Source organism: Nyctereutes procyonoides, unplaced genomic scaffold (assembly GCF_905146905.1).
Source record: "Nyctereutes procyonoides isolate TBG_1078 unplaced genomic scaffold, NYPRO_anot_genome, whole genome shotgun sequence".
Lineage (NCBI taxonomy): Eukaryota > Metazoa > Chordata > Mammalia > Carnivora > Canidae > Nyctereutes > Nyctereutes procyonoides.
This window is the reverse complement of record NW_026575126.1, coordinates 53,217,125-53,243,307: the sequence shown is the minus strand read 5'-3', so window position 1 is coordinate 53,243,307 and position 26,183 is coordinate 53,217,125. Positions and strand designations below refer to the sequence as shown.

The following is a 26,183-nucleotide window of genomic DNA, read 5'->3' as shown; positions in this document are numbered from 1 at the left end:
GTTTCTTCTCCTTAAACTCCTCTCTCTGGTGATAATTAAGAAGAAGAAAATGGGGATCCCTGGGTGGCGCAGCAGTTTGGCGCCTGCCGTTGGCCCGGGGCGCGATCCTGGAGACCCGGGATCGAATCCCACGTCGGGCTCCCGGTGCATGGAGCCTGCTTCTCCCTCTGCCTGTGTCTCTGCCTCTCTCTCTCTCTGTGTGTGTGACTATCATAAATTAAAAAAAAAAAATTAAAAAAAAAGAAGAAGAAAATGTATGGGATTTGAAGTCGGAGATTTGAGTTTGAATTCTGACTCAGCAGCTCATCAGGGAAAACCACTTAACCTCCTTGAGCCTATTAATGAAGTCAGGACACTAATAGCTCATATCTAAAACAAAACAAAACAAAAACAACAACAACAAAAAAACCTGTAAAAATAAATTGAGAGGGGCACCTGGTTGGCTCAGTGGGTTAAGTGTCTTCTTTTGGCTCATGATCTCAGGGTTCTGGGATTGAGCCCAGTGTTGGGCTCCCTGCTTAGCAGGGAATCTGCTTCTCCCTTTTCCTCTGCCCCTCTGCCTGCTCCTGCTCTCTCTCTCTCTCAAATAAATAGATAAGATCTAGGGGCGCCTGGGTGGTTCAGATGGTTAAGCATCTGCCTTTGGCTCAGGTCATGATCTCTGAGTCCTGGGATGGAGCCCCATGTCAGGCTTCCTGATGAGTGTGGGGAGTCTACTTCTCTCTCTCCCTCTGCTTCTCCTCCCTGCTTATGCGTGTGTTCTCTTTCTCTCTCAAATGAATAAATAAAATCTTAAAAAAATAGATAAAATATTTTTAAAAATGAGAAGCTGTAGGTAAAATTACCTTGTATTTTGTGGCAATTGAGCAAATACATTTAAAAAGTATATACCACTCAAATGCCACTTAGATTTGCCATTTTCTTTCTGTTCCTCTTGCTATTGTATAAGAATGGGAGAAGGGACCTCCTTCTCAGTCTTCCTACATCCATCCTTCCCTCCTCTGGGCCATAAACATACTCTAGCCAAGCCTCTTACTGGGGCAACCATGTTCATTGTATTTCTGCCCTTCTTGGGAACCTGGTAGCTCCTTTGCCTGCCATTACCAGACTCCTCTGTTTCTCAATTCCCTTAAAGTGTCATTCTTGCTTCCTCATGGTTCCCAGTATATGATCACTGCACTGACTTAGAAATGACTGAGGCTTTTTGAGACAAATCACCTGAATAAATGAATGGTTGGGATTCTGATGAAATAATGAAATAATGTCACTGCTTTTATACAGGTAGTTCTGTAAGAATCTCCCCCTTAGTCAAGCAAGTGCAGATACCCTTTGCCTTCTACTTCATCTCACTCAGGCTCAACTTTCTTATCTCTAAAATGAGGCTAATCACAATGCACATAGGAGTTGTGCAGAGTGAGTAACAAAATATACCTGAAACCTTTGTGAAAACATCCTTACAGTTTCAGAGCCTGGTAGTCACCTCCTCCTTTCCCTTTGTACCTGCCACATTACCTAGGTGGTCATAAATACCTGTTTACCAAAGAGAATATTCAGCTGTCTTAGATCTTGCCCTTTGCTTCTGAGGGTGGAAATTGTGTTTCGAGTGAGGAGTAAGTTTGTCCACTCTTAGCCTGGCCATTTAGAAGTTATTTAACCTTATATAGCCTTAGTTATAACTTACTATAACTTAGAAGTTAAGGTATAAGCTGTCCAAGGCCACACTACTAAATTAGGATCACACTGGTGAAGTCTTCAGTCTTCTGAAGCTAAATTCTGATCTCTTCTACCGAACCATCCTACTCTTCTAAAATATTGTATAAAAATGTATGCATTTTGGGGATCCCTGGGTGGCACAGCGGTTTGGCGCCTGCCTTTGGCCCGGGGCGCGATCCTGGAGGCCCGGGATCGAATCCCACGTCGGGCTCCCGGTGCATGGAGCCTGCTTCTCCATCTGCCTGTGTCTCTGCCTCTCTTTCTCTCTCTGTGTGTGACTATCATAAAATAAAAATAAAAAAAAAATTTAAAAAAATGTATGCATTTTATTTTCATGTTTTAGGAAGCTGTTCATGCTCTCTCATTGCACAGTTTTCTCTTGGATTAGTTGGTGTTGAAGGAAGTAGAGGTAGAAGACACCATAGAGTTCCAGATCCTTTAGCTTACAGAAGAGAAGGAAATAATCTATTTACCTCGAGAGGTTGTGAAATCAAAGGAAAAAGTCACCTGCTCCCACATTTCAATTGCAGTTAAGAGTTACTGACTTTCCTGAGACAGACATTTCTAGGCAGATCAGACTTTCTCTGTATTGATATACAAGTTGAAGGAAGTCTTTACTGTAAGATTAAAAACAAAAAGCAGGAGAAATAGAGCAGGATCTAAGATTATAAAAGCTTTTACAACATGCTAGACAAGAGAACCAGTGGGAACAAGTCCATTCATGAAGCTACATTAAGAAACCCCAGATATATTACCCAGATTGAGTTGAGGCACTAGGAGAGACATATATGGAAAGACGGATTATACTTTGGCTTCTAGGAGCATCCACCAGCCACCATTAGAAATACTAATTTGGGGAATCCAGTTTGAACATTGCCTAGCTTAATGGTTTTCAAAGTATGTTTTGAGGATCTTTATTTTTTTTAAAAAAGATTTTATTTATTTATTCATGAGAGACACAGAGAGAGGCAGTGACATAGGCAGAGGGAGAAGCAGGCTCCCTGTGGGGAGCCTGATGTGGTACTCAACCCCAGGACCCTGGGATCACACGCTGAGCTGAAGGCAGCTGCTCAACCACTGAGTCACCCAGGTGTCTCTATTTTGGGGATCTTTAGAATCAGAATCACTTTGGCATACTTTAACTTGTTGCCTTATTTGCATTATTTCTCTCATTATTTACATATACACATACATACATATATGTGTGTGTATGTATAAGCACACACATTTCTTTCTAAACCATTTGAAAGTAAGTTGCAGACATTACTCTCTTCACATTTAAAGCCATCTGGAGGGTATTATGCTGAGTGAAATAAGTCAATCGGAGAAGGACAAACATTATATGGTCTCATTCATTTGGGGAATATAAAAAATAGTGAAAGGGAATAAAGGGGAAAGGAGAAAAAATGAGAGGGAATATCAGAAAGGAAGACAGAACATGAGAGACTCTTAACTCTGGGAAACGAACAAGGGGTGGTAGAAAGGGAGGTGGGCGGGGGGTGGGGGTGAATGGGTGACGGGCACTGAGGGGGGCAGTTGATGGGATGAGCACTGGGTGTTATGCTATATGTTGGCAAATTGAACTCCAATTTAAAAAAATATGTAAAATTTAAAAAATGTATACTTAAAAAAATAAAGCCATCTGCATTCATACTTAAAACATGAGGACATTCTTCTATATAACAATAATACTGTTTTCACACCTAAGATAATAAACTATAATTCTTAAATATCATTCCATATTCTTAAATAACATTCCACACTGAAAATTTCTCAGTTGTCTCAAAATGTCTTTTTTTTTTTTTTTTAAAGACACGGGATCCAAACAAGATCCATGTAATGCATTTTGTTATTATGTCTTGCTGGTCTTTTCTAACCTGGAGGAATTTTCTACTTTTATTCCCATAACATTGCCTTTGAATCCAGGTGAGTTGTCTTGTTGAATATCTCACATACTGATGTGTGTGATTGTTTCCTCATCCATCAATGTGGTCTGAATATTTGCATCCCCTACCCCAAATTTATCCTAGGGTTGAAATCCTAACCCTTGAGGTGATGGTATTAGGAGGTGGGAACTTTGGGAGGTTATTAGGGATCACCTAGAGTTTAATGAGCCTACTAGTTTTGAGGCTAATAGTTTATTTTAATGAGGCTTTGCTTTCATGGATGGAATTAGCAGTCTTATGAAAGAGGGCCCAGAGAGGTTTTTTGCCCTTTCTATTGTGCAAGGATATGAGAAGAGGGCCCATGCCCAACCTTGCTGGCAACTTGATCTTGAACTTCATTTCCAAAACTGTGAGAAATAAATTTCCGTTGTTTATAAGCCCATCCAGTGTGTGGCATTTTATTATGGCTTCCCAAATGGACTAAGGCACTCATGGTATCATTTAACTTGTTAATATGATTTGGAGATTAGGCTTAGATTGGAATAGATCAGATTCAGGATCAATATTTTTGACAAGACCGTTTCATACACAATCCACATACAACACATTGCATCCTGTCACTAGGCATAGGCTGTCAGATTGTTCCACTGTTAATGATATTACATTGGTTTACTTGGTTTAGATAGTATCAGACACATTTCTCAATTAAAGGTACATTTGGGTAAGCATGCAATTTGTGGGATAATACTTGACTCTGCGTGAATATCTTATTTCCTAATAACTTCCATTTAGAATATAGAGCATCCAGTAATGATCCTTATCTGAATCAGTCACTGCATTGGAGGCTGCAAAATGTTGATTTCCAAATTCTGTCATTTTTCTGCATTAACTAACAGCCATTTTTCTCTAAAAAGAACTTTCCTTCTTTCCCCTACCCACAGTAACACTACTGAGTCATGGAATTTTAAAACTTCAATATTTTAACCAGCTGCAGTGATTATTCTTTTTGATGCGTAGATTTTCTCAAAAACCATGTTCATTGTATTTCTGCCTTTCCTGGGAGAGAGACTTTCTTAGGTCAATGAGAGTCCTTTCAGGAGACTTTTGTGTCCCTTGGACATGCCCCCATCATTATCTGATTACTTCTTTACTTTCTGATATAAGAACAGGTCCCAGGCTTATCTGGTATTTGCTCTGCTCTATACCTGAAAACATCAGTTTCTCATAGGATCTCCTTGAATAGGAAACAGTATTTAGAAGTCATGATCTAGACTCTATGTTGATTCATTACTATTAGATACCATTGTTTTGAGGAACCTTTTAACAAACACAACTGGGAAAAACAATTTCCAAATCAAATTTAACGTTACATTTTTTTTAATGTTTAAGGAACATTTGTTTATCTTTTCCTGTAAACTGTTTATACATGTATTTTGCCTATTTTCCTACCAAGTTTGGTCTTTTTCTTCTAAGAACTCTGGATATATTAGGGATATTAGCTCTATGTCTATTATGTAAATTGCAAATATTTTTACTCAGTACCTCATTTGTAATATCTGCCCTCCTTTAACCAGCCTGGAGCTAATTTCTGAAGAAGGGTTCCTTATTTACACAAGCAAAACATGGGCAGAAGAAAATGGAAATCCTGTTTTTCAGATGTCAGGCACTGTTGTGGGTGCTTTGTGAACATTTTCCCAACGGCAGCTTACGAAATATCGTTGACTATTATTTATTACCTGAAACCCATATGGCTAGTATGTTTTAGAATTCATTATTTTTTAGTTTTTATAAAGATGACATGGGGGTGTCTGGGTGGCTCAACGGTTGAGGGTCTGCCTTCAGCTCAGGGTGTGATCTTAGGATCCAGGATCGAATCCCACATCGGGCTCCCTTCAAGGAGCCTACTTCTCCCTCTGCCTGTCTCTGCCTCTCTCTTTGTGTCTTTCATGAATAAATAAGTAAATATTTTTTAAAAAATAAAGATCATATGGTATATAGAACTATGCTGCTCCCCTAGCAGGATCTGGAGCTGCATCTTAAAGGCATACTAAGAAATATTTCTGCATTGAAGTATATGAATATTTCATATATTCATAATACTACTGATTATGATAAATAAAGACTATAGATATTTTCACTTCCTGTTAGGTCAGGTTTTGCTACCATATGAGATATGAAAAGCACTTTTATTTTTTAGAGTTTCTCAGAGTTTGGAATGGTGGATAAGAGATGTTGGAGCCCTATCACCCTTACTTTATAGGCAGGGAAAGGAGTTTGGTGTTTGTTTTTTAACCAAACACATCCTCTGACTTTCACCCTTTTCTTTCTTTCTTTGTTTTGTAAAGAAGGGAGGAGAGAGCTTGAGGATTCAAGTGAGTACCATGTAAACTATGGTGTCTCTCCACTCCTCTCCACCTCCCTGCAGCCAGGGAGAGACTGAGATGTACAGCCCTCTGCTCCTCCCCCTGCTCTCTCTCTCTCTCCTCTCTCTCAGATAAATAAATTAAATCTTTAAAAAAGAAGAACTACTACATGGCCCTTAAAATTATATGAAAAATGTACTACATGCTTACCAGGATAACTAAAGTTTATAAGATTCATAACAACAAGTGTTGAGGGTGTGGAGCAGATAGAACTTTTTTACAAAAGTTTTTCTTTAAATTCCAGCTTGTTAACATTTGATGTTAGTTTCAGGTATAGGAATTAGCGGTTTGGGATCCCTGGGTGGCGCAGCGGTTTGGCGCCTGCCTTTGGCCCAGGGCGCGATCCTGGAGACCCGGGATCGAATCCCACATCGGGCTCCCAGTGCATGGAGCCTGCTTCTCCCTCTGCCTATGTCTCTGCCTCTCTCTCTCTCTCTCTCTGTGACTATCATAAATAAATTAAAAAAAATTTTAAAAAAAGGAATTAGCGGTTCCACACTACCATACAATAAATATCTAGTGCTCATCACAACAAGTGCAATCCTTAATCCCCATGACCTAGCCTAGTTCACCCATCTCCCTACCAACCTCCCGTTTAGTAAACATCAGTTTGTTCTCTATAGTTGTTAAGTCTCTTCCTTGGTTTGCTTCTCTCTCTCTCTTTTTCCCTATGCTCATACGTTTTGCTTCTTAAATTCCACGTATGAGTGAAATCATATGGTATTTGTCTTTCTCTGATTTATTTCACTAAGCATGATTATATAAGTGGAATTTTTATTCAACTTAAAAAAAGATTTTATTTATTTATTCATGAAAGACACAGAGAGAGAGACAGAGAGACAGAGACACAGGCAGAGGGAGAAGCAGGTTCCCTGCGGGGATCTTGATGTGGGACTTGATCCCAGGACCCTGAGATTAGGACCTGAGCCAAAGGCAGACGCTCAACCACTGAGCCACCCACCTGCCCCTTTATTCAACTTTTAGTCAACTTTTATTCAGCTTCCACTGTGGTAGGAGTATAAATTGAGAATTAGAAAATGGTGTGGTAATATCTTAAACAAGCTTAAAATATGCATACCTTATTTCAGCATCTCCAGTTCTAGATATATATCAATCATAAATCTCTACATATATTTAGCAACAGACATATAGAATAATATTCATAGCACCTTTATTGATGTTATCCCAGATTAGAAGCAATCCCAATCTCCCATCAGAAGCAGAGTGGATAAATAAATTTTAGGTGTATTTGTACAATGGAATTCTATCTAGCAAGGAAAAAGAATGAGCTATTGATAGAGACAAAGACAACGACATGGATAAATCTCACAGGCATCATTTTGAGAGAAAGAAGTCAGACAAAAAGGGGTACAGACTGTTATGATTCCATTTGTGTATGTGAGCAGGCAAAATTAATCTATGGTTTTAGAAGTCAGAATAATGGTTACTGATGGAAAGAGAGAATAAAAGTAAAACTTGAGACCAGTTAGAGGTAAAGGCAAGTACTTCATTCAGAGTTACTAACAGTAGGGAATGCTCAGAGGAGAGACTTCCTGAGCAAAATTTAGTCGAGTTTTAAAAATTGAATCAAAATATTGGGAAAGCAAGTTTGCTGATTTAGAGAGTGGGATGTTCAAATTGCTTGTCATATTTAACATTCCTGTGACTTTTGTGCCTGGCAAACTGAATCAGGATGGCTCATTCTTGTAATTATTTGCTACTCAGAATTTATTGCTCCGGGGATTTAACTGACTTTTCTCAGTTCTTGAAGCTACTTTTAGGCACAGAAATTTACTTCCAAGTCCATACAAGGAGTTCCATTTTCTTTTATATATATATATATATATATATATATATATATATATATATATATATTATTTTATTTACGATAGTCATACAGAGAGAGAGAGAGAGAGAGAGGCAGAGACACAGGCAGAGGGAGAAGCAGGCTCCATGCACCGGGAGCCCGACGTGGGATTCGATCCCGGGGCTCCAGGATCGCGCCCTGGGCCAAAGGCAGGCGCCAAACCGCTGCGCCACCCAGGGATCCCCAGGAGTTCAGTTTTCACAGAGGCATGAGGACATGAAGAAGCCTATTAGGGTTCTGGGATATCTTGATCTAGATGGTGATTACAGGGTGTAATATGTAAACATTTATTGGGCTGTTCATGTAAGATTTGTGTACTTACTGAATGTATTTTCTACTTAATTAAAACTTTAAAAATGGTATTATGTAAGTATGCTTTATTGCACAGAAAAATATTTCTCTTATATTGCTGAATGAAAAAGACAAGTTATGCTGGAACATTTCTCCTTGAGCTCACTTCTTTTTTTTTTTAATTTTTAAAATTTATTTATGATAGTCACAGAGAGAGAGAGAGAGAGAGACAGACAGACAGACAGAGACATAGGCAGAGGGAGAAGCAGGCTCCATGCACCAGGAGCCTGAGGTGGGATTCGATCCCGGGTCTCCAGGATCGCGCCCTGGGCCAAAGGCAGGCGCTAAACCGCTGGCCACCCAGGGATCCCTGAGCTCACTTCTATGAAAAAAATATTTCTATATAAGCAGGAAGAAGACCGGAAGAATGTGCTCTAAAATATGAGATGGTGAATGACATTTATTTATTTATTTATTTATTTATTTATTTATTTATTTATTTATTTATTTTGCTTGTTTGCATTTTCTAAACTTTCTACAATGCTTATGTCTCTGGGGTGGTCCAGATCCCTCCCCAGACACTATAGCCTCCAGGATCAAATCAGTAACCACAAGCCACCACCTCTGACCCCAACACATCTGTGACATCATCAGCTCTACCAGTCCACCAGAGGTAACTATATCCATGATCCCTCTGTCCCCTCTGAGGTAAGCCATGTGGACTCTTGCTAAAGCATATTCTTCCCAGCTCATCTGAGAGAAGAACAAATGCAGAAACCTAAATTTACATAACTTCGACAATCATTTAATGGTATGCCCTGAACACTGCATTAGCCCTAAAGAGAGAGAAAAATAACACAAAATCTCCCCTCTCCAAATGCTTCCCATAGAGAAAACACACAGAGACCTTTATTGGTGACTTCTCTTAGCATCAGGTCCTTTTTTTTTTTTTTTTTTAATCTGGAAACGGGACACCTGGGTGGCTCAGCAGTTGAGCGTCTGCCTTCAGCTCATGGCGTGATCCCAGGGTCCTTGGATCGAGTCCCGAGTTTCACATCGGGCTCCCTGCATGGGGCCTGCTTCTCCCTCTGCCTATGTCTCTGCCTCTTTCTCTGTGTCTCTCATGAATAAATAAATAAAATCTTTAAAAAAATATATACCTTGAGACAGGAATCATGATGATACTTTACTCAGAGCTTTTTTTCTGAGACTGAAATGATGCAATGCAAGTGTAGCATTTAGTATAAAGCCAGGTGAATTGTGTGGAAGGGATGCTGGCTTCTATTTTTTTTCTTTCTTTTTTTAAAAGATTTTATTTTTATTTATTTATGAGAGTGAGAGAGAGAGAGAGAGGCAGAGACACAGGCAGAGGGAGAAGCAGGGCCCATGCTGGGAGCCTGACGCGGGACTCGATCCCGGGGCTGCAGGATCGGGCCCTGGGCCGAAGGCGGGCGCCAAACCGCTGAGCCACCCAGGGATCCCCAGGCTTCTGTTTTCCTAAGCTCATCATCCATCAAACATGATCACTGCTCTTGAATTGTGCCTTTAATTTCCACACGCCCATGACTTTCTATGAGAGGGTGACTTTGGATTAATGTTTTTATTATACCGGAAACACAATAGAGTGATTAGTACAAATACCCCTATGCGTAGACAGCCTAATTTTGCTTGATCATTCTGTAGAATACCAACAGATTCTAACAGCATTTGACTCTGACTGCTATTGAAACCACAAGACCAGTTTGTCTAGTTTTTTTATCTAAAAAAAAAAATTCATTATAGTTCTGCTGAATTTGGTAAAACTCTGTTTAAGCAACTCATTCTCAAATAGCACAATGATTCAAACAGGTGTATGAGATATCAGAATATCTTATTTGGAATCTTTATATTTGGGAGAGAACAAACTATAGAGAACAAACTGATGTTTACCAAAGGGGAAGTAGGAGTGGAATGGGTGAAATAAATGATGGGGCTTAAGGAATGAACTTGTGATGTGCAACGAGTGTTGTATGAAAGTGTTGATTCACTAAATTGTATACCTGAAACTAATACAAAGAAGTAGAAAAAAAATTACCTAGCCTTTAACTCAGAAATTCTACTTTTGAAAAATATTTCATAGGAAATAATCAAAATGGCATTTAAAGAGTTAACAAGGGCACACATTGAAGAAGTGTTTTTAATGTAAAACATTGGAAATGACCCAAATTTCCAATATTTATGTTAAATAAATCATGATACTTCCATGTGGTAGGATACTGTGAAATTAAAAACATTTTCTGTTATATAAGAAAATTTACCCATATGTGAAAATCATAAGTAAAAAGACAAGATTCATAGCCAGCAGATAAAATGTAATTCCAATTTTATAAAATGATATATGTTCATAGAAAAATAAGAGAAGGATATATATCCAGATGTTAACATTGAGTAATGATGACATCCTGAGTGAAAAGAATTTTCATTGGTCTTTTTCTTAGTTTTTCAAAGTTTTCTATAATTGAACTTAGATCAAGTTTATTATTAGAAAGGTTGAATAAGGGATCCCTGGGTGGCGCAGCGGTTTGGCGCCTGCCTTTGGCCCAGGGCACGATCCTGGAGACCCGGGATCGAATCCCACGTCGGGCTCCCGGTGTATGGAGCCTGCTTCTCCCTCTGCCTATGTCTCTGCCTCTCTCTCTCTCACTGTGTGCCTATCATAAATAAATAAAAAAAAAAACAAAAAAAATTAAAAAAAAAAGAAAGGTTGAATAAATAACATTTATGTTAAAAATAATTAAAAGGAGGATTCCCTTTACAGAAAAAATGGAAAGCTCTTTATAGAGGAATATCACCTAATTAATACATAAGGAATGGTAGGTTGAAAACTGCCATTTTGCATCTTCCATTTTAATAATTGATTTAGGAAACAATCATCAGTGCATGCTAAAATCATTGAGTGAAAGTTGTTTGGAGAGTAAGATACTCACAGAGTCTCAAATTGTTACTCCAGAAATTACTTACTAATTGTAGAAGAGAAAATATACTTTTACAATGGAGAGAAATGGTAGTACCTCATTAACCAAAGGACCAAAATTAACAGTTCCCAAAGCAGAGCAACACAATGTTTTCCCCAATATGAGGAAATGAGAAATATGTATCATCACTTATTTAGAGTTTTCGCCAAAAATGTTTATCCTGAATCTCATTATAAGGAAAAAATAGATAACTCTAGAATGTGGGGCATCTTACCAGACAACAGGCCTGTATTTTAAAACTGTGTCATGAAAAACAAAGTTGGTGGAATTTGTTTTAGATGAAAAGAACTAATCATCTATAAGAACAATTAAATGTGCAAATATTGATTGAATTTTGGATTTAGAAAAGCTAACAAAAATTTTTAAAAATATTTATTTATTCATGAGACATACAGAGAGAGAGGCAGAGACACAGGCAGAGGAAAAAGCAGGCTCCCATCAGGGAGCCTGATGCAGGACTCAGTCCCAGGACCCCGGGATCACAACCTGAGCCAAGGCAGACACTTAACTACTGAGCCACCCAGGTGCCCACATTTTGAGTAGAAAGAGAAAAATACAAATATGGACTAGATATTAGATAATATTAAAGAATTATTATTTAAAGATTTTATTTATTTATTTGAGAGAGAGAGAACAAGAGAGAAAGCCCAAGTTGGGGGGAGGGAGAAAGCAGACTCTCTGCTGAGCAGAGATCCCCAGTGAGGGGCTTGATCCCAGGACCCTGAGATAATGACCTGAGCCAAAGCCAGATGATTAACTGACTGAGCCACTCAGGTACCCCCTAAAGAATTATTTTTAATTTTATTTGTAATGTAATGGCACTGATGATTAGAGAGTCCTTATTCTTAGGGGTGATGTGCTGAAATATTTAAGGAAAAAGTGTCTCATCAGAAATGTACAAATCACAAATGACTCATCACAAATGTACAAATACAAAGTAAATGAGCCAAGGTGTTGATATTAAGTTAATATAGGTGGAAGGTATGCAGGTTTAGTGTGTATTTCAGCCTTTTTTTAGATTTGATTTTACAAAATTAAAAGTTGAAACAAAAGTACTAGGAAAGTCATAGGGTATAATTATGACATCATTATTAATAGTAACAATGAAAGTTCTTTAGGGGCACCTGGGTGGCTGAGCAACTTGCCTTTGGCTCAGGTCATGATCCCAGGGTCCTGGGATTGAGTCCTGCATCAGGCTCACCCTAGGAAGCCTGCTTCTCTCTCTGCCTATGTCTCTACCTCTCTCTGTGTGTCTCTCATGAATAAATAAATTAACTTAAAAATAGTAACAATGAAAGTTCTTTAAAAATAGGGAAAATTTCCCTTACCATGTGTGGACAGTAGGCAGAGGCAGGTTGGTTGAATTTTATACAGATTGCAGTATTTCCTTCTCCCCTTAGAGGTAGGATATTTGAGATTTCATTTACAATCTAAAATTGGATAAATATTAAAGAAATTTTTCCTATAAACAATTTGTGCTGCTCTGAAAACACCACAAGATGTAAACTCAAGGCTTATTACTCCCATTCATGGTTTCAGGAAACTGCTTGGTTGGTGTACCTAGAGCCTGAATAGTCTAAGAGGCCTCGTGGTGCAGTGGTCAGTGAGAGGGTGCCACAGTTGGAAGGAAGTGAAGGTTTGAATCTTCACTCTGTGCCATTTTCAGACCATAAGACCTGGTTGTAAAAGTGCCTACTACATAGCTTTGTTTGGAGGATGAAATGAAGATGAAATATGCCTGGTAGTCCAAAGCATAAGAAATCGAGGGCTTCCAGGGAAAGCCTTTCAAACCAGGACACCTAATTATCTATCCATCCAATGTATTACAAAAGAATGTAAAGAAAGCTTTAAAGCAGAGATTGGCAGTTTTTGGCAGTGTGGGAGGTAGTGGTGTATTTTCCTAGTAAGGATTAGAGGGCATGTTAGGAGTAAATAGAACTAGAATAGAAATGGAATGAAAACAGAGTTTTTTTTTTTTTTTTTTTTTTTTTTTTGCTTTTAAGCTGAGTGGCTTCATTATTGACCTAAACAAAGGCACGACCATGAAGCAATGTGACAGAAGTTAAAAAGTACACTGAGTCTTGGCTCTCTCATGTTTTGGTTACATTTTAGAATAAATGGTTAGAGACACAACCAATTCCAAGTTATTACCTTGGAAAGCTGTCTTCATACTTATTCTAGATTTATTATCCTTGTAGTGTATTTTGGAATTTTTTTTTGTAGGAACCACCAGCCCTAATGGCCAGAAAGTCTTCCTTCACAAGTAGTAAATCTTCATCCCTTGAAAGCAAACTTTTATTTTTGGAGGAAAAAAAGGAGGCAAAATCTAATAAATTAGATGAATAGAGAATATATTTTTTTTTAATTTTTATTTATTTATTTATTTACGATAGTCATACAGAGAGAGAGAGAGGTAGAGACACAGGCAGAGGGAGAAGCAAGCTCCATGCACCGGGAGCCTGACGTGGGATTCGATCCCGGGTCTCCAGGATCGCGCCCTGGGCCAAAGGCAGGCGCCAAACCGCTGCGCCACCCAGGGATCCCGAGAATATATTTTTTAAATAAGATTCTATTGTAAGTGGAATTATTTTCTGTTTCATTTTTGGATTGTTCATTGCTAATATATAGAAATAGATTGTATATAGATTTCGTATCCTGAAAATTTGGTGAATTGATTTATTAGTTCTAATAGTGTGTGTGTGTGTGTGTGGGGGGTGGGTTCTATATACAAGATCATGTCATCTGTGCGTAGACATAGTTTTCCTCCTTCCTTTCTAATTTGGATGCTTTTGATGTATTTTTTTCACTAAATTACTAGATAAAACCTCTGTGTTAAATAAAAATGGCAAGAGCAAACATCTTTCTGAGTGCTGATCTTAGGGGGAAAGCTTTCAGTCTTCCATTATGAAGTGTGATGTCAGCCGTGGGTTTTTGGTAGATGCCTTTTATCAGGTTGGGGACGTTCCCTTATATTCTAAGGTTGTTAATGGTTTTTCCCATCAAGTGTTGGGTTTTATCAAATGCTTCTTCTGTGTCTACTGAGATAATCATGTGATTTTTTTTCTCCCTTTATTCTACTAGAAGGTATATTATTGTGATTAATTTTCATATGTTGAACCAACCTTGTATTGGCAGAATAATTTCGTTTGGTCAGTGTACAATCCACTTACATGTTGCTGGTTAGGTTTGCTAGTATTTTGTTGAGACTTCTGACATCTTTTTATACAGTTTGTCGTTTTCTTCTCTTGTGATGTCTTTGGTTGTTGGTATCAGGTTAATCTTGCCTCAGACGATGACTTCATTCTATGGCTTTATTTTGAGACCAGTCCTCAAAAATCCTTGTCTCAGGTGTTCTGGAAGAGTTTGTGAAAGTCTGATGTTAATTCTTCTTTAAACAGTGGGTAGAATTTGCCAGAGAAGGCTTCTAGGCTTGGGCTTTTCTTTGTGGTAGGTTTTCTGATTTCCAGTATATCTCTTTATTGGATGTCAGTCTATCAGATTTTTAATTACATCTTGAGTCTCTGTTGGAAGTTGTGTTTTACTAAGAATTTGTCTATTTCATCTAGGTTACCTAACTTTTTGATACAGTTTTGATACACGGTTGTTCATGGTATTTCCCTATAATCTGTTTTGTTTCTATGTGGTCAGTAATGACCTGCATTTTATTCCTGACTCTAATAATTTGAGTCATCCTATTTAAAGTTTAGTCAACTTTGTTAATCTTTTCAGGAAATAACTTTTGTTCAGTTGATTTTTTTTCTTTTATTCTCCTCTCCCCTGCTTTTTTTTTTTTTTGAAGGTTTTACTCATTTATTCATGAGAGAGACACACAGAGAGAGAGAGAGGCAGAGACATAGGCAGAGAGAGAAGCAGGCTCCCTGTAGGGAGCCCGATGCAGGACTCGATCCCAGGACCTCAGGATTGCGCCCTGGGCTGAAGGCAGACGCTCAACTGTTGAGCCACCCAGACATCCCTTTTTTCTCCCTTTGTACTCTAGTTGATATTCCTTATTTTTTTTCATTTTCTATTACATTTATTTCCTACTGTGAATTTTATAATTTCCTTCCTTATGCTTGCTTTGGGTTTAGTTTGTTCTTTTTCCCCCATTTTTTAAAAAATGAAAGTTTAGGCTATTGATTTGAGATCTTTCATGGTTTTTTGAATGGAGGCATTTACAACCATGATTTTCTCTCTCAGCACTGCTTTAGTGTTGTACCATAAGTTTTGGCATATTGTATTTTGTTTTCATTCATCTCAAGGTATTTTCAAATTTCTCTTGTAATTTCTTCTTCGACCCATTGACTATTTAGTAGTGTGTGTTCATGATGATTTTCCATATTTGTAAATTTTTCAAATTTCTTTATGTTGTGGATTTCTAGTTTTATTCCATTGTGATTAGAGAATATGCTTTTTATTATTTCAATCTTTTCAAATTTATTGAGAGTTGCCTCCTAGCCTAACATATGGTCTGTCTTGGAGAGTGGTTTTTTTGTGTGTGCACTTGTGGAAAATGTGTGTTCTGCTGTTGTGGGGTAGAGTGTTCTATAGATCTCTTCATTCTAGTTGATAAAATAAATTGTCAACTTTTCATATGTTTTATGTCAGCATAGTTGATCTATTTCCTGGTTTCTCTTTTGTCTAGGAATTCTATTGATGATTAAAAGTGGGACATAGAAATCTCCAATGGGGGAATATATTTTTGAATACAAAAATAAGCTTTAAAGGAATGAGGCTGCTTTTTTTGGTGACCTTTTCCTAAAGAATTATCCTAAAATATTTTTAAGCAGAGACAATACTTTTAAAACAAAGCTATAGTCCCTCAGGATGGCTTATTTGCAGTGGAAGTGTAAATGTTGACCTACCTGCTTATAGAATTCTTTCCTGATTCTCTAGGCGAAAGGAGTTTCTTTTCCTTCTGAATTCCTTAGCAATTTATCTAGGACTTTCCTGATTGCATTAAATTGCTCTTTCATTGATCTCATCTCCCTTAGGGGTGTTTCAGCCTCTCTGAGGGTAAGAATATTGTTTCATTCACCTTTGTAACACCAGCATCTAGGTCAGTGATTTCATTCTCTAGACTTTTGATGACATTTCTGAATAAGTGTTAAGAAGAAACATATCAGGGGTGCCTGGGTGGCTCAGTCAGTTATGTGCCCAACTCAATTTTGACTCAGGTCATGATCTCAGGGTTGTGAGATTGAGCTCTGTGTTGGGGCATGGAGCCTGCTTAAGATTCTCTCTCTCCCTCTTCATCTGCCCCCTCCCCTATGACTCATACTCTCTCACACACACTCTCTCTCTCTCTAAAAAAAACCTCCCAAACAACATATCATTGCTATTTGCCCAAATAGTGGTTTAAAAAATGTATTATTTTACGGGGCACCTGGGTGCCTCTGTCAGTTAAACGTCTGCCATCAGCTCAGCACATGAGATTGAGCTCCAAGTCACACTCACTACTCAGTGGAGGGTCTGCCTCTCCCTCTGCCCCTCCCTCCCACTCGTTCATGTGTGCTCTCTCTCTCTCTCTCAAATAAATAAATAAAATATTTTTAAAATGTATTATTTTACATGTGGTTAAGACTATGAACTATGGAGCTGGGGCTAAGATGGCAGCATGGAAGGGTCCTGAACTTACCTCCTCACACAGCTACAATAATTCTATAGCTACAAATGGAACAATATATGTTCCATACAACGTATGTTCCATACATCGTTCCTCTGAAAAGAACCTGAAAACTAGCTGAACAGTGTCTTCACAACAAAGGATAAAAGAATCACATGGAGATAGGTCGGATAAGCAGAGACATGGTCTCACAAGAAAGTCTACCATGGATGTGGTGAGCTACAGTCAGGAGGATCTCAATACAGAGGATGTCCCTGAGGAATGAGGGGTTTATGACCCACATCTGGTACCCCAAATCTTGGAATATATTCTAGAAAGAAGAGCCTCTGAAGCATCTGGCCTTATAAGAAATAGGGCTTACTCCCTGAAGAACCAGAGGGCTTTAGGAAAAGAAAATCTGCTTTAAATGAGCTCACATACAGATGCACACTCATTTGGGACTCTATGGTCTTGGATAGAGCTGCACAGAGCAGAAAGCCTGAGGGCCTGGGGAGAGACATAGAAAGAGACTGTCAGGGAGAGAGACACTGAGAGAGTGGTGGGAGGATGGGGCAAATTCTAGAAAGTGGGAGGAAGAAAGAGAAGGAGATGGGGTAGGGAGAAACAGAGGTAAGGAGGAATTACAAGGAGGAACGGGCTTTCCTGGTCCAGGGGTGGGGAGGGGGAACCACGGACGAGGATGGAGGGGTCAATGAAGGGGATCTGAGTGTTGGGACCAGTAGAGGCAGGAATTCTGGGCATCAGATTCCCTGAGTCCACTGCTCCCACCTTCCTGGGGCTGAGCTTTGCAGAGGTCATTTCACTTGGGAAGATGGGAGCACCTCCTTTTTGCATGGATTTGTGGGGCCCAGCCTCAGCATCTGTCATAGAGAGATGGCTTGGCTGGAGCAGAGCACCCTCTCTGCCTCCAGCTGAGGGGCCAGGACCTTGAGCATTGCAGGGCTTCCCAGGACGGCCAGCAGAGGGCGCGCGCGCGCCACCCCCGGGGAGGGGCAGGGTCTCTGCGTGCGCAGCCACGGCCAGCAGAGGGCGCGCATCGGCTTCGCTGACCCAGGGCGCCTCAGGGCGGGAAGGGCCTGTGCAGCCACAGGAGGATCCGGCCCAGTGCACTGCAGGTGCCTCAGGACAGAGCCAGAGCTGCGTTTCCAGCAGGTTCTGCCGGCCGCCCGGGGAGACCCTGGGGGCTTTGCAGCTACTTGGCGTCTCCTGAGGTACGAGCGGGACAGCAGCTGCCTTGTCGGGCTGAGTGCTGAGGAGGGGCCTCTGGGGGGCTTGCCCCGGGGACACGCTGGTCAGTGGGTGAGCAGCACAATCCCTTGTGTTTTCTGGGCTGTTCGCGTCGTTTGGTCCTCATTTTCCCTGAGGGTGTTTGAACAAGAAGTATTTTACTCAGGGATCCGGAGATTGGGGGGTCCCTCGACGCCACGTCGGAGATGCTGTGGTTGGTTTATTACAGATGCAGGCTCGTTCCCGGGGAGAAATCCTGACCCCAAATCAGAGGAACTGGAGCCACACTCAGCGGCGACGTAAATACAGGAAGTGCTGACTCTCAGCTCCTCCGAGAATGGGGAGCTGGGGTCCCGCTTTCCGTGTCCTCCTGGAACCGGAGCCTGAGGCGAAAGCACGAACTGCTGTCCACTTAAACATGCTTGTATTACTTTTTCATTGTTTGTGTTTTTCAAACAATGTTGTAGTACTTGGAACAACTGAAAACCTGACAGGTACCTGGTGTCATAAACCTTGCATTATTTAACAAATATTTACACCTGAAAGAGAATTTGTTATAATTACCCTTTTGTGTCTTCATCCGACACTCATCAATAACATCTTTAAAATGTAATCTTCACCTTATATCCTTCTCTTTCTTTTTTTAAGATTTTATTTAATTATTTGAGAGACAGAGTGAGCATGAGAAGCGGGGAGGGTCAGTGGGACAGGAGGGCAGCCTCCCTGCTGAGCAGGGACACTCCACAAGGGGCTCCATTTCAAGGCCCTGAGATCATGACCTGAGGCAGGTGCTTAACCAACTGAGCCACGCTAGGTGCCCCAGGTTATCTCCTTTCCAATTGAGATTTGCCATGTTTTATAATTTCTCATGGACTCTTGACAGTCTTTAATAGTTTTAAATTGGTTGCGGTTTACAAAAAGCTCATTCCCAGAATCTTGCTGTGACTCCTTCTGTGCAAGAATACTTATAAATTTGTAGGAGATTGTACTAAGCAAAATTTGTGAATCCCTGTTTGAAGAAAAAGTGGCATTTTAAAATATATTAGAATTCATGCTTATGTCTACTGATTCATGCACTGCCAACTTTTAAAGACTTTTCCTTGGTTGCTTATTTCTAATTCAGATATATTCATATATCTTCCTGAGTTTACATTCATCAGTGTACTTTCTAGATTCCTTTCTGTCACTTGTAAGAAAGAAGACAGACCTTATGATGAGCATGCAGCTTTGTATAACTTCAGGACTTGTTGTTGTAGCTCTTTATTAACCTTTTCACACCCATTCAAAAATATCACCCCACTTGGACAAGTTATAAACCATGTAATGTATTGCATCAATATGATTTCATTTCATGACAGTGTATTTCATTTGATATTTTATGTATATATCTAAAACATGAAAATATCTCCAAAGTTCATTGAATTTGAAAAAAAAAGTATATATCCTAAGTATGAATGCTTTTAGATTTTATTTATTTACTTACTTGAGAGAGAGCATGAGAATGAGATAGCACTAGCAGTGGAAGTAGCAGAGGGAGAAGCAGATTCCCCACTGAGCAGGGAGCCCCCGACATGGGATTTAATACCCATACCCTAGGATCATGACCTGAGGTGAAGGGAGATGCTTAACTGACTGAGCCACCCAGACACACCCACACCCTAAGTATGAAATTTTAAAGGTTAGCATATTTGAATTCAGAAATAGAGATTATTTGCCTTTTAAGGATATTTCCTGAGAAAGATGCAAGTGGACATAATCATTTTGGGGGATGAAATAATGTTTTCTATTCTTTTTTTGTAATTTTTAAAAATTTATTTTTGATAGTCACACACACACACACACACACACACAGAGGCAAAGACATAGGCAGAGGGAGAAGCAGCCTCCATGCACCAGGAGCCCGACGTGGGATTCGGTCCCGGGTCTCCAGGATCGTGCCCTGGGCCAAAGGCAGGCGCTAAACTGCTGCACCACCCAGGGATCCCCAATGTTTTCTATTCTTTTACAAACATGCTACAGTTGCTCCATTATTATATATCTGGATATTAGCAATTATTTTTTCTTTTCAAATTTTTATTTAAATTCTACTTAGTTTGGGGCAGCCCCGGTGGCTCAGCGGTTTAGCGCCGCCTACAGCTCAGGGTGTGATCCTGGAGACCGGGAATGGAGTCCCACGTCAGGCTCCCTGCATGGACCCTGCTTCTCCCTCTGCCTGTGTCTCTGCCTCTCTCTCTCTCTCTCCTCTCTGTGTATTCTCATGAATAAATAAATAAAATCTTAAAAAAAAATTCTACTTAGTTTACATGCAGTGTGTGGATATGAGCACACTTATGACAGTATCTTGTTTTTCCAATTTATCTTTTATTTATTTATTTATTTATTTATTTTTAAAGATTTTATTTATTTATTCACGAGAGACACAGAGAGAGAGGCAGTGACACAGGCAGAGGGAGAAGCAGGCTCCATGCAGGGAGCCCGACGTGGGACTCGATCCCGGCTCTCCAGGATCATGCCCTGGGCTGAAGGCAGGTGCTAAACTGCCAAGCCACCCGAGCTGCCCTCCAATTTATTAATTTCATGAACTAAACATCACTTTTTCTTCTCCATAAGAAAATCAACAAGCCTGTCATTTGTTCTTATGATACAGTTCTTTCTTTTTAAAGGTTTTATTTATTTATTATTTATTTATTTATTTATTTATTTAAAATATTTTATTTATTCATGAGAAACAGAGAGAGAGAGGCAGAGACTTAGGCAGAGGGAGAAGCAGGCTCCAGGCAGGGAGCCTGATGTGAGACTCGATCTCGGGATTCCGGGATCACTCCCTGAGCGGAAGGCAGACAGATGCTTAACCACTGAGCCACCCAGGCATCCCTACATCTGTTTTACCATCAATAACCAAGGGGAAGCATTTTTCTTTGAATATTCACAATAGTGTTTTGGGTCTAACATAATTTCGTAGTAGTGTGACAAATTCTTTTTTAATTTTATTACGTAAATGAGACCAGATCTCATCTATTAATACCTATATGATTAGGTGTATAGACATTATAATAGTCTGTAATACTCTAAATTCAGAATCTGGGGCAGCCCAGGTAGCTCAGTGGTTTAGTGCTGCCTTCAGCCGAGGGTGTGGTCCTGGGCACCTGGGATCAAATACCACGTCAGGCTCCCTGCATGGAGCCTGCTTCTCCCTCTGCCTGTGTCTCTTCCTCTCTCTCTCTCTCTCTCTTTCTCTCTGTGTCTCTCATGAATAAATAAATAAAATCTTTAAAAAAATAAAATAAATTCAGAATCTTTCTCATGTTTGGGCTTTCAATGTTTTCTTGTGATCCTCTAAGATGTAAATGGTTTATTGCACAAAGCTTAACATCTAAATCATTCCCAAAATATTCTTTCATTTTTAAATCTTTTTCTCACTTGCTGCAAAGTGTAGTGCAATAAATTATGAGTTTGAGTAATTTTTGAACCCCTTTGTTTTAAAGAACATCATGATGAAATATTATATCTTCATTGTAACCAATTCTGTTTCCATTCTGTAATATCAATGAGCCAAAGATGGCCCCTGTGTATCGGTAGGCTGGTACCATTAGCTCACAAGTTTGCTGCTGGTGCCAAACTCAGAATTAGTGTTTACACATCAAATTTTTAAAAACATACTCCTGAAGAGTAGATTTTTTAGGCATTAACTGCCTGCCTTATATTCACATCCTGTGAAACATTTCCTAATCATAAGTAAGATCAATCAATCAATCAATCAAGATCAACTCTTCAGCTCTAAAAGACCCTAAACTACTGCTGGCCTTCTAAGTCTCTGATCCAGAGAATCCCCAACCCAGGCTACAGAAAGACATCACTCAGACATATAAGCACCCTCTTCAATGTCCCCAGTATTGGAAAAATTAATACGGTGATGGACTTCCCCTCTTGGAAACCTGTCAGTGGCCCAAAGAAAGTGGTTGTTGCATTTATTGCCACTCCATGGTCACATCTTTTTCCTTTACCTTGAAACTCATTGAACTTACTATACATTCTGTCAGTCTTTGTCTTTTTAAATTTGTGAATTTGCTTGTTCTATTATTGCTAAAGATGATGAATGGGAAGAAGATAAAAACAAGGATTCCCTAGAACAAGTGAGCCAGCCACAATGAATCACCTGGCCATTTTTACATTGTTAAAAAATATTTAAAAAAATTAGTTATGAGAGAGAGAGAGAGAAAGAGAGAGAGAGAGAGAAAGAGAGAGAGAGAGAGAGAGACAGGCAGAGACACAGGCAGAAGGAGAAGCAGGCTCCGTGCAGGGAGCCTCACGTGGGACTCAATCCCGGGTCTCCAGGATCACACCCCAGGCCGAAGGCAGCGCCAAACCACTGGGCCACCAAGGCTGCCCCGTTTGTACATTTTTTGAACAGGTTCAGCCATGGTGTGAAATATCACATGCTGTAAATCCAAATATTTCCCATTATCTAAGATGACCGGCCTTATACAGAGTTAATCAATGACACTCCTTCATGATGACAAAACTGTGTATTTACATAATGTTATATATGTGTTATTATCTTAACATAAAATATGTGGTACAGATCTCTGTGATTTATATATTATGGTGTATTCAGTTTTCTCTGACATGCATGTTATTATTTAAATAAAACAATTGTAGAACAATAATGGTCAATTATTAGTAATCCTAGTAGAACTAATTATGCAATTATGTGTTAGAAAAAATAAAATGGTTACTGTTAATAAACTTTTAATTCAAAATAGGCTTAGATTTACCAAAAAAAATGAGCATTTTTTTTGATAAATCAAGCAATATTTTCTATGCAGAAAGTATTTGCATTATTTAGATACGTAGGTCTTAAAGAGGCGATACATAACTTCCCACTCTTTGAGATGTGTGTATAGTGATTTCTCCAGAGGAAACGTACCTGAAAGGACCACCTGGATGGTTCAGTGGTTGAGCATCTGCCTTTGGCTCAGGATGTGATCCCAGGGCCCAGGGGTCGAGTCCTGCATCAGACTCCCCACAGTGAGTCTGCTTTTCCTTCTGCCTGTCTCTTCCTCTCTCTCTGTGTCTCTCATGAATAAATAAGTAAAAAATCTTAAAAAAAAGAAAGGAAACATACCTTATATCTTATGGACAGAGAAGAAATCTGGCAACACAGCCTTGGCCAGGTGATCAAAGATAAACATCATCTTGAGAGTAAATATACTTGATGTGAAGTGATAAGGATGTTTCGTCACTGTGATCTCCCTCCTACTCCCAAACAAGAAATGCAGTCTAATCATTTGAGAAAAAAACATTAGATACAAACTGAGGATCATTCCACAATTTACATGAAGCGTACTCCTCAAAATTTTCCAGATGGTGAAAAATATGGAAAGTCTGAGAATTGTCATGGTCAATGGGAGCCTAAGGAGATAACATGACTGAATGTAGTGTGCCAGCTGGGATAAGCCTAGAACAGAAAAGTTTACAACCTAATCAAATCTGAGTAAAACTATTGATTTTAGTTAATAATACTCTATCAATTTTGGGTATTAGTTATGAAGATGCACCGATTGATACAATGTGAATATTCGGCAGACTGCTCCTTTGTTTTGTTTGGAATTTACCACATGAATGAAATAATCTGGTATTTGTCTTTATCTGACTTATTTTGCTTAGCATTCTACTCTCTAGCTCTGTCCCTGTCATTCTAAATGGCAAGATTTCATTCCTTTTTATGGTTGGGTAATATTCCATTGTATAGTGTATTACCACATTTTCTTATCCATTCATCTATTGATGGACACTTGGGGACTTCCATAATGTGGCTGTTGTAAAGGGAAGAAGAGAAAGAGAGAGACAAACAGAGAAACAGACTCTTAGCCATAGAGAACAAAGTGATGATTTCCAGAGGGAAACCATGGTTGGGAGCATGGGTGATGAGCGCTGGATAGTGCATGGAAATGTTGAATCACTATATTGTATACCTAAAACTAATGTAATGTTGTATGTTAATAACTATACTGGAATTAAAATAAAAGAAAAACTGTTGGCAAACTAAGCATTAGGTATATGGAAATGCTCTGTACTGTTTTTCCTATTTGATCTATTGGTAACTAAACCTATTATAAAATGGAAAGTTTATTAGTAGCCATTGTTTTATTTGTGAACACATAATGCTGCATAATTAGTCCTAGTAGTCATTGACACATACTCTGTTCTGTTGTTTTATTTAAATAATAGCATTTATGTTACAGTAATTGAATAATACACAATTATATAAAAGTCACAGAAAGATCTGTTTTACATAGTTTACATTAAGATAACACACACACATATATATAACATTATGTATTATATGATAATGTAGTTTTCTGAACTACGATGGATGTGTTATCATTTGGTGTTCTATAAAGTTGTTGCCTACCATTCTAGTGGCCAATTAATATTCATGGAGAGAAAAATAATGATTATCATAATAGAATAACACCAACAAATTCTATACAGAGATTATTAGAGGAAATAAAAGATACTTGATTTGAGGGTGCCTGGGTGGATTGATCAACTAAGCATCTGACTCTTCATTTGGCTCAGGTCATGAGATTGAGCCCCAAATCGGGCTCCACACTTAGCATGGAGCCTGCTTAAGAGTCTCCCTCTCTATCTGGCCCTCCCCACAACTGACACCCTCCTGTCTCTTGCTCTCAATATATGTATGTATATATGTGTATATGTATGTACATATATATATATATACACACACACACATACACACACATATATAAATACATATATACTTATATATAATATATATTTGATTTAAAGACACACAGTTAATTGTTAATATTTATAGGAAGAGAATGTGAGTAGATGTTTATTTTGTCACTAGTGCAGCATATTATTCAGTTGCTGTTAAGCTTGGAAAACTATACTCTGTAACACTGATTTCAAGGATAGGGAGCACTCTAAACTTCAGATCCCATGCCTTCTGAAATGCCAAGGAATGGGAAAATTTTTCGTGGAGGAATAAAGTGTTCACTGTTCTACGTGCAAAGTATACACCCTGGTAGCACTCTATCCCTTGAACTATGCTTTTGTCTTTGGCAAGTTTTGAAGAGTGCTTATAAGAAAGTGTGCTTGACTTGAGACTTCTAAGACTGAAATGGTGGGGTTGGGGTTATTCATGGGACAGAAGTTATTTGTTAAAGAGGTGTCAGTGTTGAAAGTATAAATGATAATAAATTTAAGGAACCATGATAATCATTTTACTTACGATGTGGGGTCCTACACTAATTTCTTAGTGTTTCAGATCTCATGGGTCATAATATTGAATACAGACATGTGATGAAAGGGTTAGTGCCCTGCTGTCTTCCCTGGCACTCCCCATCTTGTACACACAGTGGCTGCCTCCTGCAATTGCCTGCTGCTCTTTGCCTGAGGGTTGATTGGCTTCCTTGGCTTCTTTGGCCATGCGAGTGAGCACTTCTGCCAGGTAACTAATGTCCATGAAGGAAGCACTCATCCCATGCAGGTCTTTGCACACTTGAGTACGATGATGCAAGGCTGTTCTGTCTTCTGGATGTTCCCAGTGGATGGAGACAGAATTGCCCACAGCAGTGACCTCTTCACTAACATCTTGTATTGTCTGTTGGCTCCTTCCTTCTTCACAGCCTTAGCTCCTATCATTGCTTCCTGAAGACCCTTTCAGAGACACTACTTATACTCACATCCTTGTCCAGAGTCACTTTCTGAGGGATCCATCCGCTCATAACTCCCACCACTCCTAAGAGTTGTGGGTGTTGTCCCTCTGTGCCCCAGGAGAGAATCTACATTTTAAAATATACACATTCTTGGGAGATCCCAAGATTAGTCATGAGCATCAAGTTACTTTCCCCCCCATTTGTGTGCAAAATTTAAAAACTACGCATACAAAGTAATAGAGTGACATAGATAATAGTGAGATTATACAAGATTGTCCCACAAAATGGGATGCTCAGGCTGGAAGGAGACATTTGTTGTAGGATCATTATCAGTAGCACTATTATTGAGTTCAAGTATCATGTCCTATCCTTTGAAAGTTTTTCTTTGACTCCTGTTTTATCCATAAGGGTACTTCTTGACTATATGCCCACCAGTCCTTCATCTCCAGTC

At 39.2% G+C, this 26,183-nt stretch overlaps 1 protein-coding gene across 9 annotated transcripts in view; it reads right to left on the bottom strand.

Moving 5' to 3' along the window:
* LOC129519982 (acyl-coenzyme A synthetase ACSM4, mitochondrial) overlaps nt 1-23,136 on the bottom strand; it is a 64,547-nt gene extending 41,411 nt beyond the window's left edge. For 6 of the 9 annotated variants that reach the window (XM_055340830.1, XM_055340831.1, XM_055340835.1 and 3 more), the window contains exon 1: nt 22,972-23,136. The gene's annotated coding sequence lies outside the window, so the exon portion shown is untranslated. Of the gene's footprint in view, nt 1-14,364; nt 14,548-22,971 lie in introns of all 9 variants that reach the window. The other 3 variants (XM_055340833.1, XM_055340837.1, XM_055340838.1) reach the window with 1 other exon arrangement.
* Nucleotides 23,137-26,183: the final 3,047 nt, after the last annotated feature.